Here is a 15,544-nt window from a genome sequence, read left to right as displayed (position 1 = left end):
AGACCCATTATCTGCAGTGAACTAAAAAGTCAGAAATACTATAAACTCAAAGAAAACATGTACAAGTCTGCAAAGGTAGGTGGTAGGGTAGAAGATTTGACAGATTGGGCATTTTAAAAAAAAGCTAAAAGATTAATAAGGAGGAAATAATTAGTATGCTTTCTAGAAAGAAAGCTAGCCAAAAATATAACAACAAGTAAGAAAAACTGTGTGCAATTCTCTTCTCCCTGCTATAGAAAGGATGTTGTGAAAGGGTTCAGAAAAGACTTACAAGGATGTTGCTGGGGTTGGAGGGTTTGAGCTATAGGGAGAGGCTGAATAAGCTGGGACTATTTTCTCTGGAGTTTTGGATGCTGAGGGATGATCTTATTGAGATTTATAAAATCATGAGGAGCATGAATTGAGTGAATAGTCAAGGTCTTTTTACCAGGGTACGGGTGTTCATAACTAGAGGGCATAGTTTTAGGGTGAGAGCAGAAAGATATAAAAGGGTCCTAAGGGGCAAATTTTTCACAGAGGGTGGTGCGTGTATGAAATGAGCTGCCAGAGGAAATGATGGAGGCTGGTACAATTACAATGTTTAAGGGGCATCTGGATGGGTACATGAATAGAAAGAGTTTAGAGGGATATGGGCCAAATGCTGGCAAATGGGACTAGATTAATTTAGGACATCTGATTGGCATGGATGAGTTGGACTGAAGGGTCTGTTTCCATGCTGGATATCTCTCTGACTCTAAAAGTTTCTTCAGATATTTTGTCAACTCTCTTTTTATTTAAAGAAGTGTTAGCATATAAATGATGAGCCTGGGGAGTAGTAGTGGAGGGTAAAGAGATATCAGATGAATTGAACAGATACTTTCCGATGGTCTTCACTAGAGAGGATGCAGGTAGCGTTCATGAGATGGCAGTAAATCAAGAATTAAAAAGAAGGGAGAAACTCAAGAAGATTTACAATTTCTCAGAAAGTATTACTGAGTAAATTGTCACAACTGTGAGCTGACAAGACCCCAAGATTATTCAGGAAGAATAAAATTGAATATTATATGAATAGAGAAAGACTGGAGGTGGCTGTAGTACTGAGGGATTTGAGAGTCCTCGTTCATGAATCATGAGATGATAACATCCAAATTCAGCTGATAGTTGAGAAAGCAAATGAGATATTGGCTTTTACAAACTGTTTTAAGTATAGAGAGACTTTTGCTAAAATTGTACAGGCATGAGTCAGACTCTAGCTGGAACACTGAGAACAGATTTGAACCCTTCATCTGAGAAAAAAGTGCACTGAAGCATTGAATGCAGTCCAGAGAAGGTTCACTAGACTGATACTAGGAGGGACTGTCTCATGAAGAAAGGTTGAATAGATTGGACCTGCACGCATCGGAACTGAGAAGAACAAGAGGAGATTGTACTGAGATAGACAAAATTCCTGGTTCGGGGTGTTTTTGGTGGGGGAATGGTGGGGCAGATGCAGGGGAAGGTTGGGAGTGGTGGGGAAGGCAACATGGTAGAAAGTTTGTTTCCCCTAGTGAGAGAGTTTAAGACCAGAGGGCATAATCCCAGAATATGGAGTCATATTTAAAACAGAGATAAAGAGGAATTTCTTCTCTCACAAAGGGTCTGTTTCCGTGCCGTACGTCTCTATGACTCTAAGCGATCAGTGTTTTCAGAAAATCTAGTCCTATTAAAACTGAGGAATGTGAAACTAACTGGAGTTAACAATCAGGAAGTGTTTGTTTCATTTCGAGACAAATCTGGTATTGAGGGGCTTTTATTAGAAAGTGATAAATCTGTGGAATTCTTTATCACAGAGGGCTGTTGAGGTTGGGTCATTAAGTATGTTGTAGGCTGAGACAGATTTTTAATCAGGAAGGGAATTTAAGGGTTAGGGGGAAAGGCAGGAAAGTGGAGCTGAAGATTATTAGATAAGCCATGATCTCCTTGAATGGTGGAGCAGACTCGATAGGCTGAATGGCCGACCTACTCTCATCTTTTGGTTTTCTGGTTCATTGCATTTAGATTTCCAGAAGGCATTTAATAAGGTGCCACATCAAAGATAACAAAAAACAAAAAACTCACCGAGTAAGGGATAAAATATTGGCATAGACAGAAGATTGGCTGGTTAACAGAAAACAGAAAGTCAGAATAAATGGGTGGAAGAATGAAAAGAAAAACATAATTTAAACAGTGAAAGATTACAGAGCACTGAGATGCAGAGGGATTTAGGTGTCCCAGTTTCTGAATCACAGAAAAGAAATCAGAGTTAATCAGTTCTAGGGAAAGGTCACCGGACCTGAAACGTTAACTCTGATTTCCCTTCACAGATGCCACTAGATCTGCTGAACGTTTCCATCAATTTTTGTTTTTGTTTGTGATTTACAGCATCTACAGTTCTTTCAGTTTTTATTCTGAATCGAGCAGGTGATTATACATGTACAGCAAGTAATCAGGGAAACTAATAGAATGTTGTGTGAGGGGAATTGAATGCAAGATTAAGGAGTTTATGCTTCAGTTATACAGGGCATAGGTGAAATTAAATCTGGAGCATTGTGTACAGAACTGGAAGAATTTTAATACATTTGAAGCCTTTCTGAGCAAGTTTACTAGATTAATCCCTTGAATAAACAAACTGCCCTATGAGGAAAGGCTAGTCAGGCTAGGCCTATATCCTCTGAAGAGTCAAAGGTGACTTAATTAAAACTTCAAAAATCCTAAAGGAACATGACCAGATAGATGTAGAAAGGAACGTTTGAGGACTCTGGAACTATACTCAATAGAGTTTAGAAGGATGGGGAGGCATCTGACTGAAACATATAGAATGCTGAATGGCCTGGACAGAATGGATGTTGGGAAAATGTTTCCATTGGCAGGAGAGACGAGAACCTGAGGGCACAGCCTTAGAGTAAAGGGAAAGTCGTTTAGAATGGAGAGCCGGAGGGTGGGGAATCTATGGAATTCACTGCCACAGAAGGCTGTGGAGGCCAGGTCATTGAGTATGTTTAAAACAGGGATAGGTAAGTTATTGATTGCCAAGAGGATCAAGGGTTACAGGGAAAAAGCTGTAAAATGGGGTTGAAGAACCTAGCGGCCATGATGAAGGGGACTAGATTGGCTTGGGATATCTTGTCGGCATGGACAAGTTGGACCGAAGGGTCTGTTTCCATGCTGTACATCTCTATGCCACTATGAATGGCAGAGCATACCTAATGGGCCAAATGGCTTAATTTCTGCTCCTATGTTTTATGGTCTTATGGATGTTCCCTCCTGTATGAGAATCTAGAACTAGGGGTCAGAGTTTAAACATAAATGGTCATCCTTTAAGAGAAACGTAAGGAAACATATTTTTCTCTCTGAGGGTCTTTGGGATTCCCTTCCTCAAAAGGCAGTGAATGTCAAATCTTTAATTATTTTGGAGGCAGAGGGAGATAGAGTTTTAAGGACCACGGGCTAAAAGATTATCAGGTGAATGCAGGAATGTAGAGTTGATGTTCAACTCAGACCAGCCATGATCTTACAGAGTAAGGAGGACAGATCCAAAGGAGCTTGTTCTTGAACATGATGTGAATGCACTGGTAAATAGAAAATACACGTGGGGGATCCTGATGCCAACACTTGTACTAATAATAAATAACAAGCAAATATAAACTGAGAAGAAAGGATATATGAATAGGAAGGGTGTAGTGGGATATGGGCCAAGTGCTGGCAAATGGGACTAGATTAGGTTGCGATATCTGGTTGGCATGGATGAGTTGGACCGAAGGGTCTGTTTCCGTGCTGTACGTCTCTATGACTCTAAGTGATCAGTGTTTTCAGAAAATCTAGTCCTATTAAAACTGAGGAATGTGAAACTAACTGGAGTTAACAATCAGGAAGTGTTTGACTGTTTCATTTCGAGACAAACCTGGTATTGAGGGGCTTTTATTAGACATGCCAATGATCATGTCTCCAAGTCCAGCATACAATGGTATTAGAGAACAGAAAGCAGTTACATCAGCAGATGTTGCATTTTGAAATTTACAAACTGCAGATCAATTCGGGGAAATAAAAAAGACACTTCCCTTTTGTTTTTAAAATCGTGAGTACAGGCAGAAATAACTCCAATTCCTTCTGCCCCATTAAAAAACATCAGGTAACTCCCCTGAGAATGGGAGGATGGGTTATTTGAGAAAGAAGGAGTCATTAATGCTTTTCCCCTCTCATTAGGGGAGACAAGTCAGAGTCAGAGAGTCACATAGCACAGAAACAGACCCTTCGGCCCAACCAGTCAATGTTGAACAGAATCCCATACTAAACTAGCCCCCAAGAGTGAAAGGCAAGGTTGTGAAGGCAGGACCTCAGCCAAGAATTCTACCTGCACTGTGCTGTCACTCTGTTAGTGAACCAACCATTCAGCCAACTGATCTAACCACTGAGCAGGGAGTCAGAACTCAAAAGATTACTCCGAACAGTAGATGGGTCTCTTTTTGCAGGTATCTGTTAATATAGTAACTCTTGTGTTAGTCAAGGTAGAAAACTGATAGATATATTGACCAGAGTTTGTTACATGTCAGTGAGGCAGAGAATTGCAGTCCATAGGGTTAGTTTTGGATATAATTAAAACAGAAAGTGTGGAGAGACTCAGCAGGTCTTACAGTGTCTCCAAAAAACGTTATACTGGACTTGAAGCATTAACTCTCGTTTTCTCTCCACAGATACTACCAGACCTGTTGAGTTTCTCCATGCATTTCTGTCTTTTTTTTCCAGCATTCAAAGTATTTTGCATTGAATTTCAGTTTTGGATTTGTCTGGCAAGAGGATGGCACAGACCTGACAGGCAGAAAGGCCTCTTATTTTGTTCTGTAAACGTCAGTGCTTTTAACTTGGGTCTGGAAGGGAATGGACAGACGTACTGGGTCCACATGAGAACTCAAAAGCAGTTTTTCTGCAGGGCTAGCCCACCTATTTCTGCACATAATGGGCCATTTCCCATGACCAAACCTTCTGCACATCTTTGTGACTGTGGAAGAAAGCCAGAGCACCCAATGGAAACCCACGCAGACATGGGGAGAATGTGCAAACTCCACCCAGCCAATTGCCTGAGGCTGGAACTGAACCCAGGTCCCTGGTGCTGTGATGCAGCAGTGCTAACCACTGAGCTACTGTCACTATGGATGAGACTTGTTTCCAATTCCAATTTCGTTGGTTGGGTTGAAATTCCACCAGCTGCTGTGGTGGGATTTGAACCCGTGTCCCTGCTTTCTCCTCTAGATACCAATCCTGGACAATCAGGCACCAGCATCTCAAGGCAGGCTCCATGGGTACTAACCGCCTACACCTCATCGTCTGTGGGCCTTCGTGTCAAATTCTTGCCCACGTCTCCACATCATCATGAACACTTCTCCAATCCTCTTGGAGCTTCTGCTGCAGTTCTGGGTACACTGGCATCTCTCATTGCAATCCCTTAAGGGACCCAGCTTACAGATTGGACCAGGCTGCATCTCAATCCTGCTTACTGGCTCTCATAGCTCTCACTTGCTCTGCATGCTCCCAGCATCCCTGCCTTGCCTTACCATTTTGCACTTCCCCATTGTGGTCTGTTCCCTCCTGTAATGATAGAAAAGGAGGTATTGAGGGAGGAGATTGCTCTAGATTTAGGAGTAATCCCTCTGGATTGGAAATTGTACACGTCACTCCACCTTTTAAACAGGATGAAGGAGGAAAGCAAGGGAATTACAGATCAGTGGAGAGAAAGCAGAGTTAATGTTCATTTCCAACATCCACGGTTGTTTGTTTGAAATTGGTGAGACCGCATCTGACCTCCGATATTTAATATCGTCATTTGGTGAAATGATTTGGAAGCCTCTCAGGGATTGTTTACCAGACTAATACCTAGAATGATAACAGAAGTTGCTGGAAAAGCTCAGCAAGTCTGGCAGCATCTGTGAGGAGAAGTCAGAGTTAACCTTTCGGGTCTGGTGACCCACCCTCAGAACTTTAGATAACTTTGATTTCACTCCACAGATGCTGCCAGACCTGCTGAGCTTTTCCAGCAATTTCTGTTTTTGTTTCTGATTTACAGTTTCTACAGTTCTTTCAGTTTTTATTTAATGCCTGGAATGGGCAGGTTGTGTTATAAGGAAAGGATGAACATGCTGGGCTTTTAACTCACTGGAGCTTAAATGAGTAAGTAGTGACTTGATTAAAACATATAAAATCCAGAGAGGTCTTGATGGGATGATGTGGAGAAGAGTTTTGTCTTGTGGAAGAATCTCAAGGTCGGGTCTACTATTTCAAAAAAAGGGGTCACCAATTATGACAGAACTAAAGAGAATTCGCCAAGTCTTCGGAACTCTGTTCCTCAAAGGACAATGGAAAGAGAGTTAATAAGACCATAAGAAATAGGAGCATGAGTAGGCCATTCGGCCCCTCAAACCTGCTCCACCATTCAATAGAATCATGGCTCATCTGATTAGACATTTCTCAAATCCAATTTCCTGCCCTTACCCTGTAACCCTTGATTCCCCGAGTGATCAAGAATCTCTCTCAGCCTTAAATATACCCAAGAACTCTGCCCCCACAGCTCTCTGTGATAAAGAGTTCCAAAGACCCCCAACCCTCTGAGAGAAGAAATTCCTCCCCATCTCAGTCTGAAATTGGTGCCCCTTTATTCTGAGACTGTGCCCTCTGGTCCTAGACCCGCCCATGAGGGGAAACATCCTCTCAGCATTGACCCACTCAAACCCCTTAAGAATCCTGGATGTTTCAATGAGATCACCTCTCATTCTTCTAGACTCCAGGGAGTAAGATCCCAAATTGTTTAGCCTTTGCTCATAAGACAATCCCTCCCATCCCTGGGAACATCTGAGTGAACCTTCTGTGAACCTCCTCCAATGAAATGAAATCTTTTCTTAAATAAGGGGACCAAAAATATTTTTAAGGTAGAGGTACATAGATTCTCAGTAAGCAAGGGGAGTGAAAGGATCCCGGGGATAGACAGGAAGGTGGAGTAATCAGTTCCACCATGAATTTAGAAATGGCAGAGCATTCTGGATGCGCCGAGAGACCTCTTGCTGCGACATCTTTTTATTTTTGTGTGAAAGGCACTCAGTCAATGCATTATTTTTTCTAACTAGCCCAGGGATTAAATGCATTGCAAACCCTAACTGATGTTTTCCAGTAAAAACGGAAAGAACTGCAGACGTTGTATATCAGAAACAAAAACAGAAGTTGCTGTAAAAGCTCAGCAGGTCTGGCAGCACCTATGCAGAGAAATCAGAGCTAGGTTTTCCCCATTCTGCTTTCAGAGGAAAATTAAACAGTTTTGGTCTCAACAGCCTGTGTTTGCCAATCCACCACAGAAACCATCTCACTAGAATGTTGACAGAGTTTCACTGTTACTCGTGAGCGCGATGCATTCCTGAGGGAAAACAAAGGGCATTTCCACAATTTTCTTGTCTGTTGCAATCTCTAGTTCATCCAGCACAGTCGAGTTATTTACAAGAAAAAAGAACTTGCATTTACGTAGCACCTTTCATTTTTGCTTTAAAAAACACCACACTATCGCCAAACAGTGGTAGTCCTTATTTCCCCCCAGCACCCATGTTGTGTGCGTATAGTTGTAGGAGACAGTGAAGAAACAATGAATACAGAAAACTTTATTCATGTTCCACAGCCAGGAAGTAAAAAAACTCCCGCGTGGCCAGTCACAAGCAGTGCCCTTCTATTTAGCGGCAATGCCTGAGTGATCAAAAATGTGAAGAGGAGGGTAGGGATTAAATATAGAATTGGAGGGGGAAACAAAACACTTCACACCCCACAGTGCCCACCTGTCCCTGGAAACCCCGCGGGTGTTGGTCAACACTGTGTGCTCCTTCTCCAGGGAACATCGCACCATTTATATACCTCTGTGTCTCAGGGAGGACAGAGGTCAAGCAGTGACATTGGGAAGTGTTGCTTCTGTTGCAGCCCAGGGCACAAGGCAGCTAACATGTGTGCAACGAGCCCCTGCAAACTGCAAGAGCCAATTAGATTGTTTTGATGACTTTAGCTAACAGATGAATATTGCCCAGTCACAGTGCTGTGAAGTTTTTTACATCTGCCTGTGAGGGCTGAGAGTTTTCATTTCGATCTTTCTCGTGAAACTCAACACAGCACATTTACATCTTCCTCCTCCTTCACATTAATCGTCGCATCTCAGGCAGATACGAACGCTGCTACCTGGTATTGCAGGAGATTAAGCACAAGGTTCTGGTCAGCTGCGCTCTGCCCTGGAGCAGTACTGAGGGAATGCTGACAGTCCGTAACCATCCCCTGCAGCCGCTTCGAGGGCAGTTTGTGGTGCTGAAGTATCTGGCCATGCATGAAGGATCTCACAGGCAGTGCCCTTCTCCTCACTGGCCAAGCAATGTCCTGGTGCTTGTTAGAATGTTCTGGTGATGAGGCATTCTTCCAAATGGCATCTGCTCAGGGAACCACGCCGCAGGATCCACCCTCTCCTTTTCCCACAGGGTCTTGGCAACACTATGTGCTGTACATTGTCTCATGGCCTTGTGCTTTTCTTTGCAAATTTCTCCACAAGGAACATGGAACTGTCCAACTGCTTGGAGCGAGGCCAGTCCCATCTTTCACAATGCCAGGGACAGGTAGATCCTCAGCACGTAGTGACACTTGGTGTTTGCGTACCAAGGGTCTACACACAGCTGGATACAGCTGCAAACAAAGATGGCCATCAGGATGACGGTGACATTAGGTATGTTCTTCTCCCCTTTACCCAGAGTTTTGTACATGGAGCCCCTGCAGACATGGTCCATCTGAGACCTCCTGATGAAGTGGAAGCTGGCTTGGGTGACTGAAACAGCACAGTTTCTGGGGATGGGCCAGACCTACTCCACATACAACAACAGACAGAGTCCCTCACACCTACTGTCCAAGTTTTTCCCCACATTGGAGAGGGTGCGGTGCTCCCAAAGGCCCAGTTTTTGCCTTGGCTTGATGATACCCTCCTCCCAAATTTGCACACCCCCCTCTGAACCATATTCCCAGCACTTTCAGGTAATCTGTCCTGACGATGAAAGGGATGAAGGATTGGTCAGTCCAGTTCTCAAAGAGCACGTCTTGCTCTTGCCCTCGATTTCTCTTGGCTCCTGAGGCCAGCTTGAACTGGTCGCAGATGCTCATGAGACTGTGCACTGACAGAGGATTTGAGCAGAAATCAGTGATGTCATAAATATACAGGGAGGCTTTGACCTGCTGGCCTCCCTGCTGCCTGGAATAGCCTCCCCTCTAAGGCTCGCATCTTTCCTGATAGACGCAGCAAAGGGTTTGATACTACACACAGACAAGGCAGGAGAGAGTGGGTAGCCTGCCTGACTCCAGATCTGATCGGGAAGCTTTCTTATTCCCACCCATTGATTGAGATTGCATTAACGATGTTGGTGTAGAGCAATCGGATCCAGTTGCAGATTCTCTCCCCAAAGCCCATTTTGGACACACGTAGGTTTGCAATGCCCTGTCGAAGACCTTCCCCTGGCCCAGGCTGATGAGGCAGGCATCCGACCCCCCCCTGTCCTGTCTGTAGGTGATCGTATCTCTGAGGAGTGCAAGGCTCTCAGGGATCATTCTGCCTGGTACAGCATGGGTTCGGTCGGGGTGAATCATCGATCCCAGAGCACACTGACCCAGATGGCGATGGCCTTTGATGGGATTTTGTAATCTGCATTCAACAGTGATATTGGTCACTAATTTCTAATTTCCTCCCACTCCCCCCACATCCCTCTGTAGATGAGGGGGATGATAGTCCTTATGGATTCTCACATGCCACCTGACAGATGCATACTCTCATCCACCTCCAGCAGCTCCTGGCCAATCAAGTCCCACAGAGCCGAATACAACTCGGCCAGTAACCCGCCATTCCAAAGGTTTTATCCTTTTCAAAGGACTCGAGGGTCGTGGTCAGCTCGTCCAGGGATAGCGGCTAGTCCAGCCTCTCCCACGTGCTGTCATCTAAAGCCTTGGTGATAGAGGACAGGGACTACTTGGAGGCCGCACTGTCAGTTGGCTTCGAGTCACACAGGCTGGTAATAGAAGGATTGCCTGATGGTGTTGGACTGAGATGGCAATACCGAGCGACCTTCTTCCTTCAGTCTGCTAAGCATGAAGCTTTCCCTGTGCACCATCTGGAAGAGGAAACGTGAGCACATCTCGTCCTGCCCCACGGAGCAGACCCTGGGGCGGGTGATTATCTCCAAGGCAAAGAGCGAGGCTTGCTGGCCCTTCACCTCCTTGAGGTCCTCCATCACATCGACCCCTGTAGCCTGTAGCTGGAGCAGGCTCTGCATAGTTTTCTGGCATTTGGTCAGTTTTCCCAATCTCTTTCTCTTCTTCTGCACATCTCTGAGAATGAAGAACCTCTTCCTGTTCCCTTTGCCTGCTTCCCACTAGCCCGCTGGAGACTCAAAGAGGGGCTTTACGGTTCTCCAACCTGCGTAATCCCTTCTGGAGTCCTCAATGTTTTCTGGCATTCAGCTTCCACATTCCCTCACCAGCCCACTGATATCCTTGTAGGGTGACAGTTGACCAGCAGGAGGCAGTGGTCAGAGACGAACACCAGCTTGACATCAGTGGATCTGACCAAGAACGCTTGGGACACAAGCAGGGAATTCTTCTTCGAGCAGATAGACCCACGTCTGCCCGTGACCAGGTGTATCTATGTTATGCTCTGTCTGCAGGGGTGCTGAAGATGTCATGCAGTGTGGTGACTTTAACCATTCCCATCAAGAATCTAGCCACGGAGTCCAGTTCTCTGTCAGCCCCTCTGGGTCATTCATAGTGTTAAGGTTTAGATGGAGAGGAATTTGTTAAGTGTGTATAAGAAAATTTTCTGATTCAGTATGTGGATGTGCCTACTAGAGAAGGTGCAAAACTTGACCTACTCTTGGGAAATAAGGCAGGGCAGGTGACTGAGGTGTCGGGGGGGAGCACTTTGGGGCCAGCGACCACAATTTTATTAGATTTAAAATAGAGATGGAAAAGGATAGACCAGACCTAAAAGTTGAAGTTCTAAATTGGAGAAATGCCAATTTTGACGGTATTAGGGAAGAACTTTCGAAAGCTGATGGGAGGCAAATGTTCGCAGGTAAAGGGACGACTGGAAAATAGGAAGCCTTCAGAAATGAGATCGTGAGAATCCAGAGAAAGTATATTCCTGTTAGGGTGAAAGGAAAGGCTGGTAGGTATAGGGAATGCTGGATGGCTAAAGAAATGGAGGGTTTGGTTAAGAAAAAGAAGGAAGCATATGTCAGGTATAGACAGGATAGATCGATTGAGTCCTTAGAAGAGTATAAAGGCAGTAGGAGTATACTTCAGAGGGAAATCAGGAGGACAAAAAGGGGACATGAGATAGCTTTGGCAAATAGAATTAAGGAGAATCCAAAGGGTTTTTACAAATACATTAAGAACAAAAGGACAACTAGGGAGTAAATAGGGCCCCTCAAAGATCAGGTAGGAGAAAGTGAGGACTGCAGACGCTGGAGATGCTGATTCCTGAAGAAGGGCTTATGTCGATTCTCCTGCTCCGTGGATGCTGCCTGACCTGCTGCGCTTTTCCAGCAACACATTTTTCAGCCCCTCAAAGATCAACAAGGCGACCTTTGTGTGGAGCTGCAAAAATGCAGAAGATACTAAATGAATATTTTGCATCAGTATTTACTGTGGAAAAGGATATGGAAGATATAGACTGTAGGGAAATAGATGGTGACACCATGCAAAATGTCCAGATTAGAGAGGTGGAAGTGCTGGATGTCTTGAACTGCATAAAGGTGGATAAATCCCCAGGATCTGATCAGGTATACCCTAGAAGTGATTGCTGGGCCTCTTGCTGAGATATTTGTATCATTGATAGTGACAGATGAGGTGTCTGAAGCCTGGAGGTTGGCTAACCTGGTGCCACTGTTTAAGAAGGGTGGTAAGGAAAAGTCAGGGAACTATAGACCGGTGAGCCTGACCTCAATGGTGAGCAAGTAGTTGGAGGGAATCCTGAGGGATAGGATGTACATATATGTAGAAAGGCAAAGACTGATTAGGGATAGTCAACATGGCTTTGTGTGTGGGAAATCATGAGGACTGATGAGGGCAGAGCAGTAGATGTGATCTGTATGGACTTCAGTAAGGCGTTCGACAAGTTTCCTCATGGGAGATTGATTAGCAAGATTAGAGCTCATGGAATACAGGGAGAACTAACCATTTGGATACAGAACTGGCTCAAAGGTAGAAGACAGAAGGTGGTGGTGGAGAGTAGTTTTTCAGACTGGAAGCCTGTGACCAGTGGAGTGCCACAAGGATCGGTGCTGGGTCCTCTACTTTTTGTCATTTATGTAAATGATTTGGATGCGAGCATAAGAGGTATAGTTAGTAAGTTTGCAGACAACACCAAAATTGGAGATGTAGTGGACAGCGAAGAGGGTTACCACAGATGACAACAGGATCTGGACCAGATGGGCCAATGGGCAGAGAAGTGGCAGATGGAGTTTAATTCAGATAAATGTGAGGTGCTGCATTTTGGGAAAGCAAATCTTAGCAGAACTTATACACTTAATGGTAAGGTCCTAGGGAGGGTTGCTGAACAAAGAGACCTTGAAGTGCAGGTTCATAGCTCCTTGAAAGTCGCAGGTAGATAGGATAGTGAAGAAGGCGTTTGGTATGCTTTCCTTTATTGGTCAGAGTATTGAGTACATGAGTTGGGAGGTCATGTTGCGGCTGTACAGGACATTGGTTCGGTCACTGTTGGAATATTGTGTGCAATTCCGGTCTCCTTCCTATTGGAAAGATGTTGTGAAACTTGAAAGGGTTCAGACAAGATTTACAAGAATGTTGCCAGGGTTGTAGGATTTGAGCTGTAGGGAGAGGCTAAACAAGCTGGGGAGGTTTTCCCTGGAGCATCAGAGGCTGAGGGGTGACCTTATAGAGGTTTATAAAATCATGAGGGGCATGGATAGGATAAATAGACAAAGTCTTTTCCCTGGGGTGGGGGAGTCCAGAACTAGAGGGCATAGGTTTAGGGTGAGAGGGGAAAGATATAAGAGAGACCTAAGGGGCAACTTTTTCACACAGAGGGTGGTATGTGTATGGAATGAGCTGCCAGAGGAAGTGGTGGAAGTGGGTACAATTGCAACATTTAAGAGGCATTTGGATGGGTATATGAATAGGAAGGGTTTGGAGGGATATGGGCCGGGTGCTGGCAGGTGGGACTAGATTGGGTTGGGATATCTGGTCAGCATGGACGGGTTGGACCGAAGGGTCTGTTTCCATGCTGTGCATCTCTATGACTATGACTCTATGTCTATGACTATCTATATCAGTGATGTAGTTGAAGTCTCCGACCAGATTGAACGGTCTAGACATCGGCAGCAGCAGTGGGAGCTGCTACAGCACAGTCACTCACTCACTCTGTATCCCTGTGGTGTAGATGGTAATTAGTGTCAGGGGAGTGTTTCTGTATGTAACATCTTACATGTGGAGACACTGCCCACCAATTCCTAAACCTGATGCTGAGGTTGCCTCCTCACAGTAGAACACCCAGGTCAGATGAATGGGGATTGTTTCTCCCCAGCCAAGTCAAAGGCCCTTGGTTCGATAAACCCATCTCCTGTAGCTGCTGAGGTGTGGAGTCCCACACTCCCTGTAGAAACAGGAGGTCTGCTTTGATGTTGACCAGGTATCACCCACATTATTGGGGGTGGCCCTGCAAACCAGTGCTGTGGCCAAATTGTGAGACACTCTCCGCATTGAGATAGCCGTCTTGCTCTTCCCACTGTGGTGTGGGGATTGCCCTGATCCGGTGTTGTCCGGGCAAGGATGAAGCCAGGACGGTGCGGTTCAGAGTCCATCAGAGGGACTTTCATGCTCAGCTCCTGACTGGGAGTGTTGCTGCCCCCGGTGGCCCGGGTTTGTGGTGCGGTGGGGTACCCATGAATCCTGTTAGCTGGAGCATGGGCATCACCAGGACCCTCGGGACGTTCGTTGTTTCTGGGTTCCAGCAGGCTCCTCCTCCTGCCCCCTCCCCCTTGACCCCAGCTTGGTGCTCTGCCTCTGTTGGTGGCCATCCCATCATCAGACGAGCTGCTTGTGTGTCCATTGTGCAGCTGCCTCTTTCCGTTTTGCTGTGAGGGATTTGGAGGGGGTGGGATCTGACGTGTTTTCCTTTTCTGGTTGTTTCTCACCATATCCACTCCTTGGCCTCCTTCGTCTCCTCCTCCTCCACTGAGCCTGCCTTCTCGGGAGGAGGTCGGGTCGGTTGTTCTGCCTCTGTGCTGGCTCCCCTTTCCCTCCTCCCTGCCCCTCCTTCTGGGTGCCCCTCATGCCAGTTTGCTTGCTGGGGGGAGGGGAGGGAAGACCTTAATGACCTTGGGGATCCATGGTCTGTGTGGCCACTTCCACCTGAACATGTGTGCCTCCCCATCCACCCCAGTCTCGGGCAGCAAGTCTAACCTTTACTTTAGAAAGCTCCTAAATACAGTGCAAATGGTGAGAATTTACTGAACTCACCTGACAATGAATGATTCATATTGTTTAATACAAAGCACAAGATACAGTAAGCCTTTAATTTTAATCTGTAATATGAGAAGACACACACTTTGCAACACATTCACCTGACAAAGGAACAGCGCTCCAAAGACTTTTGGTTTCAAATAAACCCGTTGGACCTAGTGTCATGTGACTTCTGACTTTGTCCAACCCAGTCCAATATCAGCACCTCCACATCACGTTGTCTTGTAATCATTCTTATTCTGAAAGTTTTGCAACTATGCAATCCTCTTGTTATTTGACACTTTATTTTTATTTTGAATTTTTTTAATGCACCTCTGCAAACAAATTGGCAGCTATGCTCCCTTCATTTTAATTCATTGACTTCATGAAGCTGAACAACGCATAATGGAAATGTAAATTACAACATGCAGGTTGCATCCAGGCAAGGCAGTGGCATGGTGGTAATGTAATTGGAGAGTTACGGGTTCAAATCCCATCAAGGCAGTAGGTGGAATTTAATTCGATTAATAAATCTTGAATTGAAAGGGTGTTGTGGTGCACTGGTAGTGTCCCTACCCCTGGACCAGGAGGCTGGTGTTCAAGTCCCATCCTGCTCCAGAGGAATGTAATAACATCTCCAAACAGGTTTATTTGAAAATACCTGCATCTAAAAGCTAGTCTCAGTAATGGTGGTCGTGCAAATATCATTAAGTCTCACAGAAAGTAAGGATTCGACTGAGGAGGAATTTCTTCACCCATAGGGTTGTGAATCTGTGGAATTGCCTGTTCAGTGCAGCAGTTGAAAGTAGCCAAGCAGGAGGCTGGAAGAAAACAGCACAGCCTCCTGCCCATCTACCTTGGATTCCAGCACCTGCAGTTTCTTTTTTTCTCTAACTCAGTGAAGCAGTTGAGACGACCTCGAATGTTTTTAAGGCAAACGTTGACAGTTTTTTGAAGAGTAAAGGAATTGAGGGTTATGATGAGCGGGTGGGTGCAGCTGAGTCCTCAAGAAGATCAGCCCTGACCTTATTGAATGGCGGAGCAG

The sequence above is a fragment of the Hemiscyllium ocellatum genome, chromosome 6 (assembly GCF_020745735.1).
Source record: "Hemiscyllium ocellatum isolate sHemOce1 chromosome 6, sHemOce1.pat.X.cur, whole genome shotgun sequence".
Classification (NCBI taxonomy): Eukaryota; Metazoa; Chordata; class Chondrichthyes; order Orectolobiformes; family Hemiscylliidae; genus Hemiscyllium; species Hemiscyllium ocellatum.
Note: the sequence above shows the minus strand (reverse complement) of the source record.